Source organism: Equus asinus, chromosome 18, assembly GCF_041296235.1.
Source record: "Equus asinus isolate D_3611 breed Donkey chromosome 18, EquAss-T2T_v2, whole genome shotgun sequence".
Taxonomy (NCBI): Eukaryota; Metazoa; Chordata; class Mammalia; order Perissodactyla; family Equidae; genus Equus; species Equus asinus.
Genome location: NC_091807.1, coordinates 19937881 through 19965411, shown reverse-complemented (window position 1 = coordinate 19965411; position 27531 = coordinate 19937881). Strand labels below are relative to the sequence as shown.

Sequence of the window (27531 nt, the reverse complement as noted above, 5' to 3'; positions counted from 1 at the left end):
AGCTTTACAATCTTTAGCTACTGTCTGAATATTTCTCCATTTCTCAAAAAGAATATGTTTATATATTTTAGTTTATCTCTTTTGAAACATTTCTACTGTGGGAAACTAAGAAGTCTCACTAAGGAAAAAATCCAACTAGCTCTTTATATCTGTGCTTGTATGCACATCATCCTCCACATATTGTTAATATCCAGTAGTCCCCTCTGTCCACGATTTCCCTTTCTGCAGTTCAGTTACCCACAGTCAACCATGGTCAGAAAATATTAAATGGAAAATTCCGGAAATAAAAATAATCATAAATTTTACATTATACATCATTCTGAGTAGCGTGATGAAATCTCACACTGTCCCCCTCTGTCCCACCTGGGACGTGAGTCGGCCCTGTGTCCAGCGTATCCATACCCTACCCTCTCCTTAGTCACTTAGTCTCTGTTATTAGACAGATTGTAGCAGTATTGCAGTGCTTGTGTTCTAATAACCCTTGTTTTACTTAATAATGGACCCAAAGAGTAAGAGTAGTGTTACTGGAAATTTGGATATGCCAAAAATAAGATGGAAAGTGCTTTCTTTAAGTGAAAAGGTTATTCTCGAATTAATAAGGAAAGAAAAAAATCATATGATGAGGTTACTCAGATCCTCAGTAACTTTTATTACAGTATATTGTTATAATTGTTCTATTTTATTGTTAGTTGTTGTTAGTCTCTTACTGTGTCTAATTTATAAATTAAACTTTATCATAGGTATGTATGTATAGGAAATAACAGTATACATAGGGATCGGGACATCCACAGGGGGTCTTGAAATATATTCCCCATAGATAAGGGGGGACTACTGTAATTGTATCATAATTTTATACTACTTTAGTATTACATATTAGCATTATAAATACCAGGTAATTGTTACTTATGGATGCAAATCTACCATATTATGATTTTATTCCTTTATGTATACAATTTGTACTTTTCCTCAAATTAGTAATAGACTCATTTTCTGTTTGCTTAATTTTCCTATGCATCTGCAATAAAATATACCTTAACTGTCCACCCAAAGTATAACTCTCTTCTCAGTAATTTCAGCTAGTTTAGCAATTTTGTCAATCTCTTGGAGAAAGTTCTTTTCAAGTCCTTCTCACTGTTTCTTTGTAGAGTCTACTGGTGTTTTGCATGGGTAATCTAATTAATATTATTTTTCTCAGGATATTAATATTATCTAATTAACTCTTCTTTTGAATTTTTCTTTTTCCTGATTTTCTCTTTCCTTGGATTCCTTTTATGTGTCTGCTTGCTCTAGCAGCTGTGTTTCGTGTTAGAGGTTTTCTGCAAATGTCTGATGAGACTTGGCTCTCTCTTCATATTTAGCAGTAAGACTGTATCTAGCTAATTGGAAGTTCCGTGTAGGTTGATGAGGTTCATTGAGTTTTTATTTTATTTTAGAGTGATCTTTCCAGACCCTTACATAAAGGATACCTCAAAACGGGACTATCTGTGAGTTTTTTCTTATATGGATAAGTGTTACCAGAAAAGAGTTTTTTCAGTCTTCCATGTGAGATTTTATACCTGGCTACCATGCTCTCATGGCTAGTAGGAGCTAGTCTTCAGAGTTATCACCTCAGTTCTGAGGCTCACCTTTCTAATTATTTCCATGTTTAAAGTATAGTACCTTTAAGTTCAGCTGTGCCCTGGGACCCCTTCTGGGTCTCTCTGGTTCAGTGTCTCCAGAGAGGAAATTTACAGTCTACTGTCAAAGGAGAAAGGGGCAATTTACCAGTTGGAATGGATGTTAAAGAATATCATGGGTCTACTTTCTATTTTTATAGATTTCATATGATTTCTGTTGTCAGCTTCACAGGCTTCCTACAATTTCAGACATATTTGGCTCATCTAATTCCCGATCCATTCTGAGAATCTCAGCCTTACGCACAGTGTCCCATAATTTCCATTTATTTATTAATGTTCTTTTGTCCCTCTGCTTTCCTGTTTCCAAAGCTTGTTTTTTCCTTTTTTCCATTCTGATTGTCTTGGTCATTTGGGTTTATTTATTGTTTAAACCCACTACTTTCATGTAAATTCATTTTTTAAAGAGCAGCTATAAACTGACATGCCTATTCTAGAATGCTTTAACTAATGCCCTGTATATCATCTTATAGTGTTTTATTGATTTTTTAAAACTATACTAAACTACCTTATTCTAAGATCTTAACAGCATACAACAAATGGGGATTTGGGGGGGATAAAAGATACTTCTTACCATAAAGGACAGTTTTTAATTCATTTGAGAGATTAACATCAATTGTATTTTCATGGCTTCCCCAAATCAAGTAAATTATAAGATACATTAATTTGCCATTTAATCTTCTCTGTCACAGCACTAAAGAAATGCTGTTGATGCAATCGTGTACAAGACATATTGTCCTTTCTTTCCCAGAGCCTACACTCTAGTGTGATAGACAGTCAAATAAACTACGAAATATGTTATAAGTTTTAGTAAAGGTAACATGCAACATGCTGCGAGTCCATTCACTTTGACCAATCAGTTTTAGAGATCACTAAATCCTTGATTATAAAGTAACATTTATACATATATTTAAGTGGCAAATTAGAATTAACCAAAATAAAAATATGGAAAGACTATTTAAGACAGTAAGTAAAGCATGCCCTGAGTTAAGAAAGAACATAACCTATTTTCTCCTAAGGAACACGTATAAGATGACTATGGAATGAAATGTGTGACTATGATGAAAGCACGCAGGGAAGGTACAGGGATAGTCATGGCATGGAATGATACCATATAATAGATTATACATCCTTAATAATTATAACAGATATGATCACCTTAATAGTGTTTCAAATGTGAAGCACTTTCACTATAATAAGAACAAGAATGATAAAAAGAAACGTTTACTCAATAAACCTTGGTGGTGTTTGGCTAGGGGATGTGTGAGTTCATTGGTAGAAAAGAGAAAAAACAGCTATTATAGTGGCCAGACAAAAGAGTTTGTTGATTTGGGCCAAAAGAGTGAAATAAATAGGTGAAAAATCTAGATTATGATGAAATAGAAGTGACAAGAATTTGTCTTTATCGGATATGGGGGAGGAAGGAGAAAGTGGAATCAAAGGTGAGTCTCAGTTTTGCAGTTTGTGCAGGGATGAGAGCAAAGAGATGTGAAAAAGAAGCAGCTAAAGAAGCAGGAGACAATCAGGAGTGTGAGGGCTCTGTCCCCCAGAGAAAAGTGTATTCCGAGGAGTAAGAAGTGCACTACAGGGGCAAGCCTGGTGGCTCAGCAGTTAAGTTCGCACGTTCCATTTCAGCGGCCCGGGGATCACCGGTTCGGATCCTGGGTGTGGACATGGCACCACTTGGCAAGTCATGCTGTGGCAGGCGTCCCACATAGAAAGCAGAGGAAGATGGGCACAGATGTTAGCTCAGGGCCAGGCTTCCTCAGCAAGAAGAGGAGGATTCGCAGCAGTTAGTTCAGGGCTAATCTTCCTCAAAAAAAAAAAAAAAAAAAAAAAAACAAAGAAGTGCACTGCAAAATCAAATTAGAAAAGACCTAAAAAATATCCATCTGACTAGCTATCAAATGACCCTCACTCCCGCCATCCAATCATGAACCCTGAATTCGTTTTCTGCCTCTTACATTTTCTCTTTCCCCAGTGTTTTTCTATCAATAGATAAAAATACAATATGTAATTAAGAAAATTCCATAACATAGGAAAAAGAAGTCAATGTTTGAACACTGTTGTCTACGTGCACATTTGGTAAGTGTGGAAATATTAGTATTATTTTGGCTTATTTGTGCATTAATGAAAGGCATAGCTAGTTATTTTCTAACGACCCACTTTTGTTAACTGATAGCTCTGATGAGAATATTAAAATGCTGTGGTTTTAGTTTGAATGCTAATATTCCTTTCAGACATTTGAAACACCGTTTATATTATCATATCTTTTGTTTAAAAGTATGACAAATATTCAGCTCATTCGTGAGGCTTAGGGAGCATTGATTTTGTTTTTTTCCTCTAAACAGGAAGATTTTCCATGTTAAAGGAAAAAAAAAAGGAAAACCTCCTGACATCTCTTTAAAATATGTAAGACTAGAAATGCAATATGAGGTTTTTTTATTGTTCACAACAATTAAATAGGCAAAAGATATTAGTCACACCAATAATGGATGCATATAGATAAAACATAGACACCTGTAACATTAGATTCCCTAAATTTGATTCCATCCTTAACCAGCCACCCCTCCTCTCAAAATTCAAGAGAGACATTTATGCACAGACGATGAAGCGTGACCAGATGGTATTTTCATTCTGTCTTGATATCTGACTCCTAAATTTAATATAGTATATGACTCGGCTGTGATTTTGAACGGAGAGGCCTCATGGTATGCAGGCGGTAGTAACCTCAGTAGGGAGGTTTGCCTTCATCTGCCCAAAGCCCACAAACTTAAAATGTGAATCAAATTCCATCACTGAAAAGAAAAAAATCCTAAAAACATCTAATAGCCAAAAAAGGTTTAGGAAAATGTGAGTGCACACCACATGCATTCAAAAGTCAACCGCAGTGAAAACTTCACGTCAGACAAAGGGAATACCTAGACAAGGCAGAGGGAAATACACAAATCCTGACGCCTTGTTGATGCTGAGTGATAAAATAAGAGAGAAATAAAATAGGTACTTTTAACTCTGAGCCAAAACTTATCCTGAATGGCTGACTGACTCATCGGTGTAGTTTTGGGTTTTTTTTCCCCTCTTCTTCTTCTTCAGTAACCTTAATGGAATTAATGGCTGAGCCATTGTCTTCTAGGACTGTGGTTAATTTCTAGGATCTGGATTGGAGTAGTAACAACCATGGCATGTGCGAGAAATCATACACTTTTCTGGAGACATTCCCTTGTCAGAGTCACTGTTTCTATTTGATTCAGGACTTTTAAGAATTTATTTTTGTCTTTAATATTTTATCATTGGTTTATAACATTATATAAATTTCAGGTATATATCATTATATTTCAATTCCTGTAGAGACTACATTGTGTTTACCATCCAAACTCTAATTGCCATCCATTCCCCTACACATGTGTCCTTTTATCCCTTTCACCCTCTCCCCTCCCACCTTCCCCTCTGGTAACCACCAATCTGTTCTCTGTGTCTGTGTGTTTGTTTGTTTGTTGTTGCTGTCATTTTTTATCTTCCACATATGAGTGAAATCATATGGTATTTGGCTTTCTCCATCTGACTTATTTCACTTAGCATAATGTCCTCAAGTTCCATTCATGTTGTCACAAATGACAAAATTTCATCTTTTCTATGGCTAAGTAGTATTCAATTGTATGTATATACACTGCATCTTCTTTATCCATTCATCTGGTTTTAATGTTGCTCCCAAAAGCCTCTGAGATGAATTAGAGGAAAGTATGAATAAATTAATCCTAAGGCCTATTTTAACCAACACAAGCATCTATTCTAAAGAGTTACATAGTGCACATCAGAGAAAATCAGAGCCAATTTCTTATCCCCACAAAGAAACAAGAGTTCTATAAAATATTTCTCCCTTTCCTGTACTGCTGGATAAACCGTAAATGTCTCCAATCCTCAGTCTATCTTAATATTCTGCTTCAGTAATAAATCTACTTCCTCATTTCTAATTTTTTCTTACTCCAAAACTGTCTCTCATTGTGTCTTAGTTTTTCAGTGTCAGAGAATTAATGGAACACAATTCGCTGACCTGTCCTCAAACTTCTTTAAAGAGTTGTTTTAAATACTCTCATTTTTTCACCTCTCGTTCTCTCCTCAAGACACTTTGAGTTTCATCATCTCCTTGTCACCAAGGCTATTATTTTTCAATCACCAGTAGCTTCCATGTTGACAAATCCCAGTGACTTCCTTTCTGAAACAGTATTAATCAACTTCCCACCATTATTCGAAGCAAGAGATAGCTCATGCGTTCTTGAAATATTTTATTTTTCTTGTTCCCAAGATCTCAAAGTTGCGCCTCCCCTGCCTTAGTTTTCATTTTTTTTTAATTTCTAAGCACTTTTATTTAAGAAAATTTGAATTATATCTATACATACACAAATACTTATAAGCACATTAAATACTGCTTTGCCAAGACAGCTAAGCATACTTCACAACTCTTAACACTATTCTATATGGAATGCAAAATACCCTTATCTGAACTAACATGCATCATAAAACAAATTTAATATATTTCAGAATAAAGAAATTGGAAATCTGTAGGAAAGATGCTAAGATAGAAGCACCAAAAATCAGCTTAGTAGATATTGACCACGTTTATTTTATATCTTTATAAAACTAGAACCTACAAATAATCTTAAGTAAATTTTTAAAGTACTATAGTTTTGCCCTGATGCCATTAGTAACAGTGACATAAGATAATTGCTACTAAGTTAGCCTTAATTTCTCATTTGCAAGACAAAACATTAATTCAGTTTCCTACTCAGTTTATAATTAAGTGCCAGGGATCTAGAAGTCTCGTTCAAGTTATGTGAGTTTTTTTTAACTTTGAGTTATCTTCATATGTGAATATCTAATAGGAAAAACAGAAAATGTTGATTTAAAATCTTAATCCTACTGCTTAGTGCATGTAATAAAAGTTAATGTAAAAAGTTACTGTTTATAAACAATTTACATATTTATATTTCCCTTTGTTTAGCTTCCAAAATGAACTTTAAAACCAAAGGTATAAAAATCTTTAATTTCCTTGCTAGAAGGTTTTTTTCCCTTTCAGGCTTGCTTTGGTGTTCAGGATCTCCAGCGATAAATGTAGTCACTCATTTCCGCATACCGTAAAGATGATTTCCCCAGTAATAGTATTTGACTCAATTGGTCCACAGTCTTAGGGTGTAGTCCATAATTAGCAAGCTCCTCATGAACAGTCTCCTTATCCAGTACTTTATCCATGGGCAGGCAGATATTAAATAAAGCGGTTGGCTCATGTCTATATAGTCCTTCAGAAAACAACCTACTGTGTGAGTATTTGAATAGCCCAGTCACAGAAGGTAGAAAATGAGGCACAATAGGACCCGTAATCTCCAAACTAACTGATCTCCCATCCAGAAAGAGTTAGTGTCTTCTCATTTATACTGCATGCATTAAGTATTTGCATTGTGGTACCTTGGAAAGCCATAAGGATTAAGAAGGTGGGTGGAAGTCCTGTCAGGGACCCAAGGTAGCAATGAAACTCTTACAGCAAAGACGTGGATTCCATTCGCCAATACAACAGACCCAGGTCTGTGATCCTTTTGTATTCATGTTTCTCTTTACATAGCTTGACAGAGAGTATGTCTGCTTTTTTTAAAATTTTGTCTTGCACACCTATCTCTTTAAGCCAGGAAAAACTTTCTTCTCCATCTTCATCATCTTCATCACTGATTGCTCGTTCCTCCTGTCCCTTTGTCCAGAGGCTTTCTTCTATTTATGACGATTTTCTTTTATTAAAGGTAGAGAAAATGTAGTACTTTCATTTTTCCATACCTTGTCTTACACCTCTAATTGTAGGAGATATGACAGCCATGAGGATATCATTTCCTGCTAATCCTGCTGCATGGAACAGGATAGTAAGCTCATAGATATAAATGTAGAACTAGGGATAAAGTTTTGTCTTCAGCAGATTATACAGAGAATTAAAGCTCACAGACGAGTTATTCATTAAAATATGTTGCACAGTTTCATCATTTGCCCAAGGACTTGTCTTTTCCGCTATTTTTCTATCAGTTCCAACATCGGGGAACAGTGGTAGCCAAGGCAAGGCAGGGTGGAGCCAATAGATAAGACACTGCTGGAATGTACAACGGAGCTCAGGGAAGAGTTTCAGATCCTGTGTACTTTGAGGCAAAATAACTTCTATTGTCCTACAATGCTGGACAATACCGTGAGCCTTTCCCTTTGCTTTCAAATGATCTCTCAGATAAAGTTGAGAAGAGGTGAAAGGAGTCAGGTTTTAATACTGCAGTCCACGGGTAACCCAGTACTTTCTGAGGATGGAATATCAGATCCGAGAATGATACATCTGGAGTCTAGAGTAATTCAGTAACTCTTTCACCCTCTGAGATCTGTTTATAAATATTGAGAAAAGCAGGGACTCAATCCTGTTTCGCTTTTCTTTACCTTCTACTTTCTTTCTATAAGTACTTACCTGTGGTTCACATTGTATTTCAAAGACTTTCAAATTTATCTCAAATCCGTGAGTCTTCTATATTCAATCACCTACTTGATACACTTAAACGAGAAATTTATTTTGCCCCAGATTTGTTCCTTTCCCAAACACCCATTTTTGTTAAATTGCACCCATTTCAGCCAATTGTCATACCTAAAAATTAAGCCATTTTGATATATCATTCCTTTTCACTCCCCAGTCCATATTGCCTTTAGTTTCTATTGATTCTAATTAGAAAAAAAATTTTTTTTTTGAGGGAGATTAGCCCTGAGTTAACTTCTGCCAGTCCTCCTCTTTTTGCTGAGGAACACTGGCTGTGAACTAACATCCATGCCCATCTTCCTCTACTTTATATGTGGGGCGCTTGCCACCACATGGCGTGCCAAGTGGTGCCAAGTCTGCACCTGGGATCCAAACCAGCAAACCCCAGGCCTCCGAAGTGGAATGTGCACACTCAACTGCTGTGCCACTGGGCCACTCCCAGAAAATATGTCTTCATTGTGCATGTTTATCTGTCTATACTTCTCTAGCACTCATATCCAAGGATTTGCACTCACCTATAGATTACTCTAATAGCTGCCTAACATGTCTCTCTCCTTTCACTCTTTAATCTTTAAAGTCAATTGCCCATCCAGGGGATAAAGAAATGTTTTAAAGATATATATAAGATCAAAGTGACAGAAGCTACAAGAAGAATGTTTTGTTATAGAGGAAATAGAAAACTACATCAAATGATGCTGACAAGCTGATAAAGATGTTGACAGACTAGCAAGCATGAAATTTGGCAATAGGAGTGTCATTAGTGATCTTGATAAGAGCAATTTAAGTGAAACGGTGTAGAATGGAATGAGTTATGAAGAGAAAGGAGGTGATAAACTGGAGAGAATAACATAGTCCTTTCAAAGAGATTTGGGTGAAATAAATAAGGAAATGAATAAATACTTGTAGTGAAATGTGAAAAAAGAGAGCGATTTTGCATAAGTGCGTTTATGTGTGCAGATGTGATTGTGTGTATATATTTCATTATAAGGGACATTAATATATGTCTGTGTAATGATGGAAAAGTCTAGAAAAGAGAGAAACTTGAGACACAGAAGAGAGAAATGGAATGAGGAAACTGAGACTTGAGTTCATGATAGCCAAAGAAGCTAATTCTAGAAACAAAATCATGGAGAGGAGAAAACTGATAAAACTAACCTCAAATTATGCTAGCTCACCCCTCTTCAAATATTTGCTTACATGTAAACTACTCATATACGAGGTGAGACACCAAGAATTCCAGCAGAAAGAAGTAATGAGGAGGCTGAAGGCTAAGCAAAAATTTCAGCAGCCATGAGCTACTGGTAACACAGACGACGGGATCCATAGCACACAAAGGCATAGGGAACTTGAGAAATATCCCAGATGTTCAAGAGAAACACAAGATGGTCACATCCTGAATGGACTATAGCTTAGGTTTAATGGGAAAAATAAACCCACCAGTCTGAACAAAGTTTAAAACCAACTCTGAATGGAGTTTAATCTGTATTGTCTGTCTACTGGAGAAAAAACAGTTCAATAAAAATATAGAAACTAAAAAAAATGCTGAGACGTGAAAAACATTCTAAAATCTGAATGATAATTGTAAGCATAAACAAATTTGCAGAATTTACACAACCAGGCTTGCTGACAAATAATGAAACTATAATAATTAAAACAATGTAGTATGGGTTCAAGGATAGACAAATTAACCAATGGAACAGAATAGAGAATCCAAAAACAGGAGTTCACAACTATAGTCACCTAATTTACAACAGTTACTTAATTTCAGTGGGGAAAATATGATCTTTTCAATAATTTGTGCTGGATGTATTGACTGTCTTTGACTGAAAAATATGAACTTTTACCCTTAATTCACACTGTACACAAAAATTAATTCCAAATGTTTGGTAAAGAAAATCCGAAATGTAATAAAATAAAGCTTGTAAAAATAAACATAAAGAATATCTTTATAAACTTGGGGTAAAGTTTTCTTAATTAGAATGTAAAAGGCATTAGCCACAAAAACATAATTAATCAAATGGATTACAATCAAATTAAGAATTTCTGTTAGTGAAAATACCCAATTAAAGGAATAAAAAAGCAATTAATGGTATTGTTATTCCCTTCCTGAAAAACACATGCAGTTTTTGGTAATACATATATCCGATGCTGTGTAAAAATATATTAAAAAAATCCTAATGTCCAAAAGAAAAAGACAAAGATAATAAAAACGAGACAGAAAAAGACAATTCACAGAAAAGTACTATTTAAATGATCAATAAACATAAACTTGCTTTCAGTGTAATTATTCTTTAGAAAATGTAAGTTAAAACCAACGTGTTGATTTTGACTCCTAGTGACCCTGTGTACAGCAGAGCAGAACCAAGCCCTGTCTTTTTGTGCCATCTTCTCATCTTCTAGCTCTGTGTCAGACAATGCTCCATTGCTATTCATAGGGTTTTCATGGCCAATTTTTTTGGAAATTGGTGACTGTTTCTTTCTAGTCTGCATAGGTCTGGATGTTCCGCTGAAACCTGTCCACCACGGGTGACTCTGCTGGCATTTGAAATACCAGTGGCAGAGCTTTCAGCATCACAGCAACACATAGCTGACATAGTATGACAACCAACAGATGGGCAGTGTGGTCCCCTGACTGGGAAATGAATCTGGACCTCAGCAGTGAGAGCACTGAATCTAAATAGAAATACAAAAATAGAGGCAAATAGAAATAGAAATAGAAAAAAATAGGATAAATAGAAAAAATAGCTACATGCAAAACATTGATGGATCTCACAAATACCATGTGGAATAAAATAAGTAAGAAATTCCAGATCAGGCAAAGCTAATTTCTGGTGATAGAAATAAAAATAGTCATTATATTTACCATGGGAATTGATAGTGCCACAGAGGGAGCATGAGACAGGATTCCGAAATGCTGAAAATGTTCTATCTTTTGTTGGAAGTGGGGGGATTGCACGGGTATATAGCAAACACCAAACCATACACATAAGGTTTGTATACTGTCTGCATGTATGCCGTACAGCAATTGAAAAACAAGCAAAGAAGCAATTGAAAAAAATTTGCATATCCTATATTTCCCTTGGATTAGTCAGATCACGACCGCTATTTGAATTAAGTATAGCTGGATAGACTGGTTTATTCCTCCTTTTATCACATGCAAACAAGCCACTAAACCCTGACCCCTAGAAAAGAAAGAAGTTTGTCTTTGTTGCTTGACGTATTCCAATTTTTGAGCAGTAAGATTTAACAGATATGATCAAATGATGTGTATTTTCCTGACTGAGTCTTTTGGGTAAATATTCTTTTACCTGTTAAACCTCAGTTTCACTCTATACAGTATGAATATGAATAACTTTGGAGATAGAAAACACCTTACCTCAAGTGTTCAACTTTATCCATTTATTAAGTCTGTGAATTTAGAATCACTCATGGAAATCTCAGCAGTTACCCTAATATTGGTTAAATAATTGTCAGATTATCTACATATTTGGTAAAGTGACCTCTAATATCAAAATTAGTATCTCGTCACAATTTTGGGCAACTTGTCTGTTATAGTAAAATCGAATATGCTTGCATGATTTCTGAACATCTAGTTGCTCTTACGAAGTGTATAATTTGCATAAAATTTAAGGCTAGTGATATTCAAGATAGAAAATGAAGGCAAGAGACATTTCCCCAAACCTCCCCAATCTAAAAGTCCCTTATGAGGTAGGAGCTCTGGACGTGATTTTTAGTTAATCCATAAATCCACAGATCTATGACAATGATTGCAGACAAGTCCAGGGCTCTTGTATACATCGCTTAAGTCCTCCTGGAACTACACAGAAGTTGCCTTGCAGTGTGAACCCTGATACGTCCACTGGTGTGACAGTTCCAAATTTACTTCTTCCAGTAATGAGCTGCAGAAAGAATATATAGTAGGAATGTAGAAGTCTATTGGGGCATGGGGCCACATTGCACCTTAATAAGTGGGAAAAAAAATAGTCAATCACTATTCTCTCCGACCTATAGAGACGCTGCCATTCCCTGCTAAATCATACGGATTTAATTTTTTCCGATAACAATTCAAGGACTGGATGTAACATTATCTAACAAATTAGGCAGATCTCATGTGATTTCCAGTAATTCATTCCAACTCAAACTTTTGCTTGTGTACTTGTCATTAGTCGATGTGCCTCTGAGCTGCTCTCACACAAGTGCTATTTTAATTCTACTTAAATTATTTTTCCCATCCTTGACAGCAAATATACATAGCCTCTCACACTCACATTCAAAATTAATATAATTTTAGAGACAAAGGGTACTGACCCAGAAACTTTCAATTTTCATCTTTTTTACCTTCCTCCGGGTTCCCTTACCACAGTGTCCAGTTGACATCTTTTATCTAGAACAAGAGGTATATGATGTGTTCCTGTAGTCTGCAGTGGGATTCAACTTAAAGGTCAAACAAAGCTTCCGGAAGTGTCATTTGGCAAGTGTTTGAGGTTGGGGGAATTACAAATTGTACTTGGATTTGACCTATCCTGTCCCCTACATTTCTTCACTTCATCATCCCAGTTCCCTACAGGTCACCAAAACCCCTTACGTAATGCTGGTATTAATCATGCTGCCAAATCTACAACGAAAGTGTCTTGCATTTCTATGACTCTCATTCTCTCTAATTCAACTGTCTGGAACAGGGGATATGTTTAGTTATGCCTTTTCCCTCAGTGCCACTTTGTATGCCTTCAGAGGAATGTGACTGTCGGTTGCTCAAGCTTCCTTGGAGAGATTGGGAGATGGAAGAAGTTTATCTCCTAGACATGCTCAATTAGTCTTACAAGTGTAACAATCTCTCCTGTAGGACATTTTCCAAACACTTCCTAGGTGTGGCATTCTGGTTCCTATCTGCACTCGTGCCGCATACCCAGGCAACACTCAGGCTCACATAGTTAAGATATCTTTCATTTGTTTTCTTCTTCTACAATGCTTCAGTTCTTGTAGTATTCTCGTTATATTTTCTTTTAAATTTCACTTTAAAATTGTCATCTTATTTAAAATATGAACTTCCTTTTTTTAAAAAAAAAAGTTGTATAACTTAGGTTAGGCTTAAACAGTCAAAACTCCAAGAGAGTATCCCATTTTTAGTGAATGTTTCTTAGAGCCTTTACAATGTCCTAATTTCCATTGTTGTCCTATAGTAAAGCAAGAACTATGAGAGAGAGAGAATGAGAGCGAGAGGAGGGAGGGAGAGGGAAGGAAGGAAGGAAAAAATTTGAAGCGGAAAGTTGTCCAGGCTACCAGCGCACGTTAATTGTTAGGGCCCTTTGATGGTTGTCGCATACTTGAGTTAGTTGTCTCCGACAGCATTGGTTTTAGTCATTTATTTATTTTTGTGAGGAAGATTGGCCCTGAGCTAACATCTGTGCCAATCTTCCTCTATTTTATGTGAGATGCCATCACAACATGGCTTAATGAGTGGTGCTAGGTCCGTGCCTAGATTCTAAACCCATGAACCCCAGGCCACCACAGTGGAGCACACAAACTTAACCACTACACCACTAGGCCAGCCTGTAGCATTGGTCTCAAAGGACTTTAGGAAAAAATGGGTATGTAGCATTGTAGGGGTCATGTGCTTCCAATTTACATGTTTTAGATAACTCGAATGAATAAAATTTTATTATGCAATTTATACCTTTGTACCTATTATACCTGCAATACAAGTTTATTTGTCTGACCCTTATAATGTATGCATTTCAAAAAAATTAAAATCAGCACAACTACTTAGTATAGACTAACTATAAAATTGGTTCCTATATTGATATCAAAATTAACGCATTATTAGAAGAAATGAATCACTGAGATTTTGGAAAGAACAAAACAAAAGTCAGTAAATCAGTGTCTGCATAGGGAAATGACTTCAGTTGGAGGATACGTAGCCCATTTAAAGTGCTTGCTGAGCAATCACCCCTTTAATTTGATGAATGTAGACAGTAATTTGTGATGATTTAAGCCTTGAAGTTCTATTTTTCTCTCAGATTCATAGAGTTTGTTTTACTTTAATATTTGGGTCATTGCCTTAATTCCCCATTTAACATTACTTGTGAAAAGACATTCCTATTTCTAAAGGGTGGCCTTTTTACCGAACTTCTTTCCGATACAGACTTTAACCTTTAAGCTCACCATGTTATGGCACTATATGTAAATAGCCACCTTGATACTGACATTTGGCAGGACTCCAGAAAGAAGAGTTGCGGGAACACAGTGAACTGAGCTTTCGTTCCTTCAATTTTAAGTGTATATTGTACTGTAGCATCATTTCTCCTGGAACTGGAAAAAATATTCTTGGGTATTTTTTTTCAGTCTCTCTCTCTCTCTTCCTCCTTCTCTTCCTCTCTTCTTTCTTCCTTTGTCCTGTTATATTTTGGAGTGCAGTTTAAGAAAGACTCAATTATATAAAAAATTTTGGACTTCTATTTGCTCAGGTCTTCATATTATTTCCTGAGCTATGTTTTAATAATTATACAGATTAGGTCATAAATTGGTATTAATTTGACATTACATTTACTTCTTTATTAAAGGTGTTTAAAATATGACATTGAAGTTTTTCGTTAAAAACTTAAGCACCTATATATTTATATCATCAAAATTGATAAAAAATAAAAATGGGGCTTAGTAATTTAATTAAATGTGAGGTTTTGGGTCAAACTAATATTCCTCAAAAAATAAAATTTTGTTTTATATTAGATTATGTTTTATAATGGCATACTTATGTGGCATTGGTCTTTAATCCTATTCAGTTTAAAATTTTCTTCTTGCAAAATTTTTATTGCACCACTTTTTGCCTTTCTGATTGATAGATGTGTATGCATTGAGGACAAGAGTAATGAATTAATTTTTACATTTAATTTTCATGTAATTACTAATTATAAATAGAAATAATTAGGATGTCAAACTTAATAAGCTTAATTTTAGTTTTCATTTAACTAAATTTGAATTGTCTATCTTTATTTTGAGACAGAACAACAGGAATATTTTCTTTAAAGTTGTTAAGCAAGATTTTGCAATATCTAGTTTATGCTTTAGGGGTCCAAGTTGATCACTTTGGTCTATTTTTATGAGAGACTCGAATCTTGTTGGAGGATATCTACTCTGAGAAATATAAAAGTAAATAAAGCTATGTTTGATATAGCTACACAGATTATGCATCCTCAAATCCTTGAATTCCTCTCTAAACATCTTTTCCTCTTGTCTATTCAGCCATTATTCCATGGTGAAACCCTAGATTTTGTCATTATCAGTAATAACAACATTCATAGTGCCCAGTATCCCACACTCCACTTGCACTCATGACGTTCCAGTGCATCCCCTCTAGTTTTCCGGTATTTGAATCCCAAAGGTTTTTGGATAAAAATATATCCAAAATGAAACAGGCAAAACTACCAGAATTCTTAGCTGTCTTCCTCCCCTCTTGATGGAATGATGAGACATCTACTGTCCTGTGTAAGGCCAGGTGCTCTTGTGTACTTGATCCAATGCTTGTTTGATTATTTGATCACATTACTTACGCAGTTGTTCCTGTTTACTTCTTTGTGATTGACTATTTCATCTTTATGGAAGCAGTCCTGTAACTGTACAAGCCAATACATGAAAAAACAAGAAGAAAAAGCAAATCCCTCTGATGACCCTACATCTTCTGCTATTGACTCATTGACTCCTCTTGCCTATTGACTCATTTCTCTGCTGATTTTTACAGCTATAATATTTCTATTCTCTTCTGAATCCACTCTGAACAGGCTTTTGTCTCCATCATTCTTCTCAAAGAACAGTTAACCTCTAAATGTTGAATCCAATGATCATTTCTCAGAAGTCATCTTACTTAGCCTGTGAGCAACATTCAACACAGTTGATTCTCCCAATTAAGGAAACACAAGCATTTATAACAAATTGCCTCTGTCCAAAGCCCCCTTGTGGTACAAGATATTCCCGTCCAATTATCCCTTTGTTATGGCACAAGATACTTTTCCCAACTCCGTTTCCAAGGCTTCTTATGGCATGAGATAGCCTTGCCTAATTGTGTTCTATGGCACAAGATAACTCTGCCCACAAGATCACCTGTGTCAAAAGAAATCTCTCTGTACAGAGTAAATAAGAACCATCTACCCACAATGAAGTGCAATTCTGTCAAGAGATCCTTCATTCTACTTAATAGAATGTGTCAGATGCAGAGTATTTACTGGTCACTTGCTATTCGTGAGAAGACAGCATAAACCCCTTTCTCAGCTTTCCTCTGAAATTAGTTTAGTGCCAGATGATTGCATGCTGGTCAATATTATGTGGGAAGAAGTATATGGAACTCTGCAGGTATAGGAATAATGACCCCTACACGTGATATTCTATATTTTCTATTACTCTTTGTGATGGCTACATAGGCCGTGTGTTTAAGACAATGGCATCACAAAATGACAGGGACAAGAACACCCGGTCCATTTCTTGGAGAGTCTGCAACAGATTCTGAACTGTGAATTAAGAAACATTGTTATGTTAAGACACAGAGATTTGAGGGTTAATTCAGTCGCCAAATACATAAAATCTCTCATACTTTCCTCCAGATATTGACCCTCACATATTTAACTGCCATCTGAAATTCCACTCTTGGAAATCTAATTAGCATCTGCAAATTGAAATAACCAAACATAATTCTTGATTTTCACTTTTTCCAAAAAATTAGTTTTGCCCACAGTGTCCCTTCATTTTATGTACCCTTTAGACTAAAAACTTTGAGTTGGATTTGACTCTTTCTCTTGTGCTCTCATCCTATATCCAGCATAATCAAATTCTTTTGGCTAAAACTTAGAATATTTATAATCTCAATCCAAACAGTTTCTCTTCCCGTTGTTATCACCTTAACCACATTACCTCTTACCTAGAACATTGCGATGGGCTTCTGACTGATATATTGTTTTTTCAAGTTTTTAAAGATTATTTTATTGAGGTCACACTGGTTTATAACATTGTATAAATGTTACATTGTACATCATTATATTTCAGCTCTGTATAGACTGCCCAGTGTTTACTACCAAAAGTCTAGTTTCTATCCGTCACCATTTATATGTGCCCCTTTACCACTCTTACCTTCCCCCCACCTCTGTCCCCTCTCATAGCCACCAATCTCTTCTCCATGTCTATGTGTTTGTTAATCTTTCACATATGAGTGAAATCATGTGGTATTTGTCTTTCCCTATCTGACTTATTTCACTTAGGATAATATCCTCAAGGTCCATTCAAGTTGTCACAAATGGCATGATTTTGTCTTTTTTATGGCTGAGTGACATTCCACTGTATATAAATACCACGTCTTCTTTATCCACTCATCTATGGTGGGCACTTAGGTTGCTTCCAAGTCTTGGCTATTGTGAATAATGCTGCGATGAACATAGGGATGTACATATCTTTTTGAACACATCACACTTCTGACTGAATCTCTACAGCGAGTTTTCATCTCTTTCAGACTAGCATCCATACCATAGCCTAAAAGTGTATGCTGGATTTAGCTCTGATGTCATAAGGAAACATTGCTGGGAGTCATGGAAAAAGATGCGACCTAAGAATCGATACCCATTTGTATCAGGTGGTAGAAGATTACTGAAGAGGGCAGCAGGCATTCTTTCACTCTAAAAGATTCTGTAAGACTGTATGAACTGTATAGTTTCTCTTGCTTCTGAATAGATAGTTCCTACAGACACATAATAATTAATATTGAAGATATTGGTACAAGGTCTCAAATAACTCTATTTCTAACTTGTTTGTGGTATTCCTTGTATTTTCCATGATATCCAGGACCAACGTTAAATATGGCAGAAGCAACAAAAATATCAATTGTCATGATGCAAGATTATTTGGGAGATATATAACTAAAAAGAAAAACAGTGTAAATCTTTGCATGTGATGCTACAGGTATAAAAACATATTTATACGGGCTACAATAAGTAACAATACTAGCTTTTGGAAATTTGGTGGCTTGTCTAACCATTATCTGATGTGGACTCTAAAAAAGGTAGAGAATATTTTCTCACTTCTATATTATCAAAGATCATTTTAACTTAGACTGCAAAAACCAAATTGGAAATTTAATTGCTGCTCATAATCTAAATGTCAGTAGTGGCAAATGGAAGTTGGTGATATGTATGGTCTGAAAAACATTTTACCCACTGCAACTAATTTTTTTTTTATTGTTCTAACCACATGAATGAACAGCTTAACATACCAAAAAAAAACAGTGTTGAGAGAAAAATTATCAGGTCCCTGTTTCTAATGAGAGTTGCATAGTTGGATTGTCTATAGCTTTGAAGTTAAAAATCTAATATCTTTTCACGTACAGTTAAGTACAGTTGCTAAGTAAAATTGGCCAGTGATGTAATAACTAATTTTGGCCATTCATACAAACACACACACATACATACATGAACTTATATTTCAGAAATCATTTAGCCTTACACCTGGAAATCACTTAGTGAAGATGTAATTCAGGCCTCTGTCATGCAGCTGGAAACAACTGTGAAATACAGATGCTGTAAATACAAGATAAAATCATGGAAACAGATTAAAACTACCATTCTCATTTTGTAATATCAAGACAAAGCCTGGTTAATTTGGCTTTGTTAATACATATTAATAATTAAATCTTCATCAGTTAGCTCCTATTTAATTCTCTCAACTGGCTACAGGGTCTCATTGTTTTATCAGGCTATATCACCATCTTATTTAAAAAATAAAAATATTGGAGGCTAGCCCTGTGGCCAAGTGGTTGGGTTCTCGAGCTCTGCTTCTGTGGCCTGGGGTTTGCCAGTTCGGATCCTGGGCACGGGCATACGGACATGGTTCATCAAACCATGCTGTGGTGGGTGGCAACCCACATAGAGGAACTAGAATGATCTACAACTAAGATATACAACTAAGTACTGGGGTTTGGGGGAAAGAAAGAAAAAAAAGAGGAAGATCAGCAACAGATGTTAGCTCAGAGCCAATCTTCCTCACGAAAAATAAAAAAAATAAAAATATTTATACAAAATCAATTTAATTACTCTTGTGGAAAATATCAGCTGGAAGAATCAGAACTAAAAACAAAATAGATACCATGACTATAGATCCATTACAAGACACTATCTTGATATTGGCAGGAAGATAAAAATCAAAGATAAAAATATACATATTACTACTGATACTAGGTACTAATAGTATTATACCTAACACATTGAAAGCTCAGGTGCCAAGTACTCTTCCAAGTGGTTTATGCTGATTATATGGAAATTCCAAGATGGTCCTTAGATGGCAGTTTTTTTACATGTGGTATGGAATTTATAATTAAGTTTTTCAAAGATACACAGCTGGCCAATGAAGGAATTAGATTTCAAACCCAATTATCATATACTGGTTTTCTTTATTTGTAATATTTCTAATATTTTATTGATAGAAATAATTTCTGACTTTGGTCGTGGAGACATTTGGCACCAATGATTTTAAGATTTACTTACAAAGTATGCCTCAATGAGTTTGTATTGCTGTTTAATTGTTCCTTCAAACAATTAAATCAACTGGGAATCCTGACACTTGTGACAATGGCTGACATAGTTTTGAGCTCCTATGGGCTTTGCTTCATCTGGTGCAGTGATCCTCAGACCCAGCCCTACAGATTCTGATTCTATTTGGAGTGAGGCTTAAGTACTGGCCTGTGTGTGTGAGTATGTGTGTGTGTGTGATGACAAATGGTAAAGGTATGTAAAAAAAAGTCCAGATAGTTGATTATATTGTTAACAATATGTGTATCATATATACATATTATATTTGTAATACATTATATATATATGATTAACAATATGGTTTAATGATATAAACAGTTAAATATCCAGATATTAATGCAGCCAGAGTTGGAAGCCACTGATTTAGAAATTTAATTTGAATATTTGTTACAGTGCTTACATTCTGGTAACAGGATAAAAACGATAAACAGGTAAGGTACCACATAAATACCTGAGAGTGGCATTGATGATTTGTATATTAAAAAAAAAATTGTATGTGCCAGGGAAATATGTATGGTAGTGGATGGAAAACTAGACTTCTGGTCGTGAAGCTGAAATATAATAATGTACACTTGAAATTTACACAATGTTATGAACCAATGTGACCTCAGCAAAGTAATTTTAAAAATTCATTCTCTAAAATAAATTATATTTATAAGAAACCCCAAAGTCTTTCCAAAGTGGTTGTATATTTTTACAATTCCACCAGCAATGCGTGAAGAAAAAAATCATCCCATATCCTTGCCAAGAATAGGTACTTTCAGTCTCTTAAATATTATATACCCTTTGGGTGTAGTGGAAGCTTATTGTAATTTAATTGGCATTTTCCTGATGATTAAAGGTAATGAGCATACTTTTATGTGCTTATAAGATATTTCTGTATACTTAGTGAAGTGTCTCTTCAAAACTTTTGCCCATATTTTAACTCAACTCTTTGTCTACTTGAGTCATATTGTTTTCTGTATATTCTAGATACAATTTTGTCATACATGTATATTTCAATTAATCTCTCCACAGCAAAAGAAAGTATATTTATTGTCTAGTATAGTAAATAGAATATATTCTTCAAGAGCAAAGAAAGGCATGTTTCCTGCCCATTTTAAAAGATCCAGGTTTCCTAAGCTCAAGTTCTTCTTTTATAATGAAACACAACACGGCTGCTGTTGTCATTGGACTCTCTTTACCTTGCCCTATGGAAATTTGGCCTTGGGAGGTTGGTAAAAATTGCTGATGATCTGGCTACTACCATTTCCATGAGGAGTAAACTTCTCTTCATCTCTGTCAAACTCAGGAATCTCTTGTCAACTACCAGCATGCATGAAACCATGGCAGCCTAACTTGTTGGCTTGCAAGTACTTTAAAAATCTCAGACCTTTTATAATTTTTGACAATGACTTCAACTGCATGGAAGCTGCTTATGACATATTTAGATTTCTCCATCCAAACCTCTCTTCTGGACTTATGGATATTTCCAAAGAAATTTAAGGAAAAATAATACAAAACATTTTTCAATCTTGTCTTCTGGAAGATTCTGGTACCAGTTAAAGAGGTCTGATGCCGCATGGTAACCCAGTATTTATATGGTTATGTTGGAAACAATGGAAAAATCCTCCCAATGATTAGAATGTCAAAGTAGATGTTGGTGCGTGCCTTCCTTAGTATAGAATATGACCAGAGGTAAAATATACATTTATTTATAGCCAGTAATTGTTTGATGTATGGTCATGGACTCGTTGACTTGGAGATTAGTGACAGTTTTATGTCAATAGTAACATAGGTATTTCGAGCATATTTTGTGTCCTATTTGAACGTACACCAAAGTTTACCTACTATAGAGGAGCATCTTGGTAATCAGGAGAACCAAATATTCAGTCTTTGTATAATTGTTATCTTGTTTTCTCAGCCAGACCATACTTGTTCATTAAGTCATATCTAGCCACAATATCTGTCACCATTTCTGAGTACCCTGTCAATGGTAGAGACCAGTGCTGAGCCACTAATATGCCATATCTCCAGGAGAGAACAAACTAGCTACCTTGTAGCTGGTTGATTACATTGCATCTCTTGCAAAATTGACAAAGCGAGCATATTTTTCTTTATTAGAAAAGTGAATTAATCTTAATATGGACTTACCTTCCTTGCTTCTGATCTTCTGTCCACATTGTCACATGTGGATTTAGTGAATATCTTATTCATTCTCTTGCTACCTCACACAACATTGCTTTTTTTTTGAGAAAGTTTAGCCCTGAGCTAACTACTGCCAGTCCTCCTCTTTATTGCTGAGGAAGCCTGGCCCTGAGCTAACATCCATGCCCATCTTCCTCTACTTTATGTGTGGGATGCCTACCACAGCATGGCGTGCCAAGTGGTGCCACGTCCACCCCTGGGATCCGGGCCGGCAAGCCCCAGGCCGCCGAGAAGTGGAATGTGCTCATTTAACTGCTGTGCCACCGGCTGGCCCACAACATTGCTTTTGACAAGTCAATAATTGTACAGCAAAAGAGGCAATGAACAACACCTTGTGGTGGTTAGTGGTCTTTCTGTATACATATCATCTAGAAAGAGTTGTAACAGAATATTGACATATCAGTTATATTGCTAACCAGGTAATAATCACTTACATGTTTAGGCACTAATCTATAAGAGGACCATGCATTTGGAATTTGAGTCTAAAATATAGTACTTTTTTCAAAGTCAGAACTCAGATATAAGAACCAACAGATGCAAGCAGAATGCTCTCTCACTGCAACCCTTAATTACACTCTTAATTTTCCTTAATTCTCCTTAATTCTTATTCCCCCACTTTTGCCTTCCTATGATTTAAATGTTTTCTCCAAGATAGTAGCTCTTCCACCGTGGAACACAGCAATGATTCCAGTGAACTAGAGATTAATACTACTTCCTGTCCATTTTGATCTCTTCATACCATCTGGCCATTGGGGGTTCCTTATACCACTGAAGCATAACCAATGGCTGTGGTGATTGATCCTGAATATCATGAAGAAATGAGACTGCTGTGGGGGAAGGAGATATATTTTTGGAAAGCAGAAGATTCTTTGGGGCACCCAGAGATGGCTCCAGTGATTGACAGATTTTGTGTCTTCCCTTTTGGGGAGAAGGGCAATTATCTGTTCTTTTGCACAATGATGTTTGTATCATATAAAGTGGAAACATGATACTTTTGGTTATTATCGTTTCTATACTTTAACGTGTATAGAAGGATGTGTTTGAAAGCTGAGCATCTAGAGAGACAAACTGATTGTGTAGGATGCTTTCTTTTCTTGTTAAAACCTACCATTGCCTTCTAATATCTTTTTGTGTATCTAGTATCCCAGGCTCCCTTGACTGCAGGATCCCAAATTCAAATCACATTTGTGAGATTTGGAAATTGGAAGAAAAGCAGAAGCTATTATTCTCCAACACCTTCAAAAATTGCTAAAGGCTTGGGCAGATGGAAGAAATGATGCTTGCAGTAGCTTCCAGGACAACTGTAGTGAATTGCCTTTTTAAGTGATGCAGGCAGCTGGACCACTGGTAGTTTCTCATGACTTCTATACTTCCAGATCTTCTTCTATGATTCCTCGTGATATCTGTTCCCCACCCCTTTGCACTTGTTTTGAAACCAACAAATTTCCTCAATAAATCCCATTTTATTAAAATACCTGGACTGTTTTCTGCTCTTATAACAAAACCTTGATTAACATATCAATCATCAATCTATTTTAGGAAATTAATGGTTTCCCTTTGAATTATGTATTAGTTCTTTTTAGATTGCTTAGTAGGGACAAATATCTGTAGACCTGATGATCTGTAAGTTAAGATATCATTTAAACGAAAATAAACACAATTTCTAATTTGCAAAATTTGCTGAGTGTCATGCTGAGTTCTATGCACAAAAATCTCTATTTTACTGTATATGTTAGTGATTTTCAAACTCTTGGGTAGATCAGAATCACTTGCAAGATGCATTAAAACAAATTTCTGGGCCTCACCCTCTGATTAATTTTCAATAAGTTTGGGGTGGGTTGCAAGAATTTGGATTTCTAAGAAGTTCCCAGGTAACGTCAATGCTGCTGGTTCAGGGATCACTTTTGAGAAACACTGCTCTTTCTCTCTATTTTAATTTAATAAATATTTAATGGATTATTTTATATTTTTTTAGCAGACCTTATATTTTCTTTTTTTTTTTTCTGATTCAGACTTACTGTCTGTCACTAATTCCTCAAGGGCCTCCTCAGCCAGCTCATTCGCCCAAACCTAATGGTCTCTGATGTAAATCTTTGCATTATCGACCAGTTATTTTTATGAAACAGCTTTATGGACATTCATAAATATGAAACTCTCATGTTAAACATGAATTTTGAAATGATTTGTGGTGAACAAAGTTAAGCATAAGAGAAGAAAACAGAAAACTCAGTTTGGAAACCGTGCATATGTGTACTTCTGTTGTGTATATTAGTTTTCAAACTTGGCTCTAATATTCTTTGACATCTCTCCCCTTAAGTCTGGGCTTTGTGATCAGCCTTCAAAGAAGTATTTCTTTGAAGCCTAATCCACTATTTAAATTGGTCAATTCAATTCAACAGTCAATAGATTTATTAGGTGTTCCTATGACCAACTGATTATTCCTATGAGTGTATAAGTTGTCCTACACCAGTTCAATATCCTTTAAGGAACCTTTCTAATTGATACTTTCATTCATAAATTTCATTTCATTTCAAGGTGGAACAGAAAAACTGATCAATTTTGTTGATCACAGGCAACATAATCTTTAATAGTGTTTAAATGTAATCTTTAATAGTCTGATCCACCACTTTTCCATTGTCACCCCCAGAGTAAATTTAGTTAATGTATCTGTTTCATCTCTCTTGTATAAATGATATTATTAATTACTAAATTAATTTCTAAAATCATTATTAAGTATTATTAATACATATAATGCTATAAATGAGTAGATAAAAATGCTGAGAGATTTAAATAAACAGTTGCTACATAAAAACCCAATCTGATCAGATGAGACTTTAAATATAAAATATTGTCTGGATTTTGTAATTTATTTTCTGATTATAAGAAGGAAATACAGAAAGTTATAAATACAGAAATCTGGTAGTGGATCCTGCATGCCATGAGATTATAAACATATTTTATCTCAAATAATATAACTTTTTTAATTACAGGATTTGTCAAATTTAATCATCACATTTTTCACATAAATTAAATATTTTCTGAATCTCTCAAAAATAGATATCTGGGAAAATTGAGCCTGGATGATAAACTCACACCTGGCTGCGTTCTTCCAGAACAGCTGCCTCTCTGAAAGGGCCTCAATTCTCCAGTACATTATCTGCAGTCAACTTCATTTATTTTCATGATTGTCTCAAATTTCTATGTATCCACATTTTGAAAACGTGATGTGAGAAGTTTAAATGTTTTGGGTCAGATTCCATAGAAGCAGAGCCTAAGACAAAGATCCAAGTGCATAAAGTTTGTTGGGAGAGGGTTCTTCAGGAAGTGCCTACAGCGAGGAAGTAGGCCAGAACAGGAAAGTAAGACAGAGCTGAGCAAAGATTTGGTATCACATAAAGCCTAGCTTTGGCCCTATCCACTGAGGGACCCCTCTGGAGCATCAACTGTACCAAAGAGTTACCCCTGCTGAGGGTCTGGTCCAGCCTTTGTAACCCACATCAGGTAGCCATTGGCTGCGGGCTGCTCATGGGCGTGGAACTTCCCTCTTGAGGCAGCTCCATTCAGCAGAGGACAATTCTCCAGAAAAGAGGTATCTATGAGACTTAACAGCTGACAGAATGGAAAAACAGAAACTGTTGAGATTATGTTTGTTTCCTTATTTGCTTTAAGACAATACCTTCTAGTGAGGAGAGTTCAATTTACTGTTTAAGAGTATAAATGCTGAAGCAAATCCTTAAATTAAAATTCAACTCTACCACTTAGGGATTGTTAGGGGCAGGTTAATTAACCCCTTATGTCATACATTTTTGAATCTGAAAAAACACAGATGATTTTGGAAGAATATCTTTATCACAAGGCGCTTGTAAAGGTTAAATAAGATCATAAATGTTAAGAATTTTGAACTGTTTGACCTGAATTAAGCAGTACATGAATATTGTCCATTATCATTATTATTTTTAATTCTTTATGAAAATATGTGGGAAGATAGGCGGGTAACTAGAAAGTGTATTAGGTACTCCACTCAAAAAATAGGAGAATTCCAAATATTTTCTTGCAAACTACTTTTATAAGTAACTATATCAGGTGCCTTTTCATATATCCATAAATATAATAATTTTGGTCAATTTTCCATAGATAGTAACTTTGATTATTTTCTATTTCAGCAACTGTTAACAATGTTGTCATAAAATTTTGCATGTGATTATTATGAATATAGAAATGTTATTCATTTTTATTAAATACCTATAAGTGGAATTTCTAAAAGAACACATATTTTAAAGTTTTAGGGGACTTTTATCAGATATTCTTCTAGAATTTTGAACATTTTACTATAAATAACTATGTATCAGAATGATTGTTTCTCCTCAAAATATACACTTTTCCCGCAATATACACATTACATATATATTTTTTACTTTTTGTAAATGTAGTAGGATAAACATATATTTGAAATTTCAATATTGTTTTTGATCTTTTTTACTACAGTGATATTGAATATCGTCCTATGGCTTTCTATCCTCTTATGCAAATGTATAAACTTTCTGATTCTGTTGTCTATAATTATAACTAATCATTCTCGGTTTATAAATTTTTAAGAAATTCTACATATTACTATGTTGACAATTATATATCCATTTAGTAATGCCTCCCATAATTTTGAAAAAAAATCCCCAAAATCTTTACTCACATATCCCCTACCGCCAGCCATTTCCCTTTTTTTGTGAACAGCATATTTCTTCCAATGTATCTTTTTATACCTACTATCTCTAGTTTCTCACTTCTATTCTCTGTCTTAAGTATAGATAATTTTTGACTTTTTATGGTGAAGGTAAAGAGTATGAAATATTAAGGTATAGCTTAATATATTTATTATTAAACACTTCTGTAATTACCACATGGAAAGAGAAAACATTATCAGAAACTCAAAGCTCCTCTTTCGCTCTATCCTAACTTCTATGTAACTACTCTGTAGCTCTTCTTTCGAGTTTTTTCACCTATGTATTTACACCTAAAATTACAGTTTAGTTTTGCTTATTGATAAACTGGACATAAAGGAAAGCATGAAATGAATTTCTTTGTGCCTGACTTCATTGATTACATCTGTGAGATTTTATCTTTGTATACAGCTTGAAGGAGTCCCTTATTTTTTATTGCTAAATAAAATTGCATTATATGAATATATCCCAGTTCATTCTTACATTATATCATTGATTGACATTTGTGTTGTTTTAAGGTTTAGCTACTTAAAGTTTTCAGAACTGTCTTGTACATATTTTTTGGTGTAAATGGGCATCCATGTCAGAGTATGCACATGTTCAACTTCAGTAGATATTCCTGAATGTCAGTAGTTATTTTTACCAAGTAGTTGTACTGATTAACTGTTGCACCAAAAGATCCATTGATCCATATCTTCATGAATTGTTTAGATTTTCAATCTTCGATATTTTAGTCATCAGGGTAGGCTCGTAACATTTTTTCAAATTTTAACTTTCCTGATAAATAATGATGGTGAGGCAATTTTCATATCAGACTTTGGGATGTTCTCTTTTTAAAGTGGCTGATAACATCT

At 35.1% G+C, this 27531-nt stretch overlaps 1 pseudogene; it reads right to left on the bottom strand.

Moving 5' to 3' along the window:
* Positions 1 to 6761: 6761 nt before the first annotated feature.
* The window catches only part of LOC106826208 (protein downstream neighbor of Son pseudogene), a 98466-nt pseudogene continuing 77696 nt past the window's right edge, over positions 6762 to 27531 (bottom strand).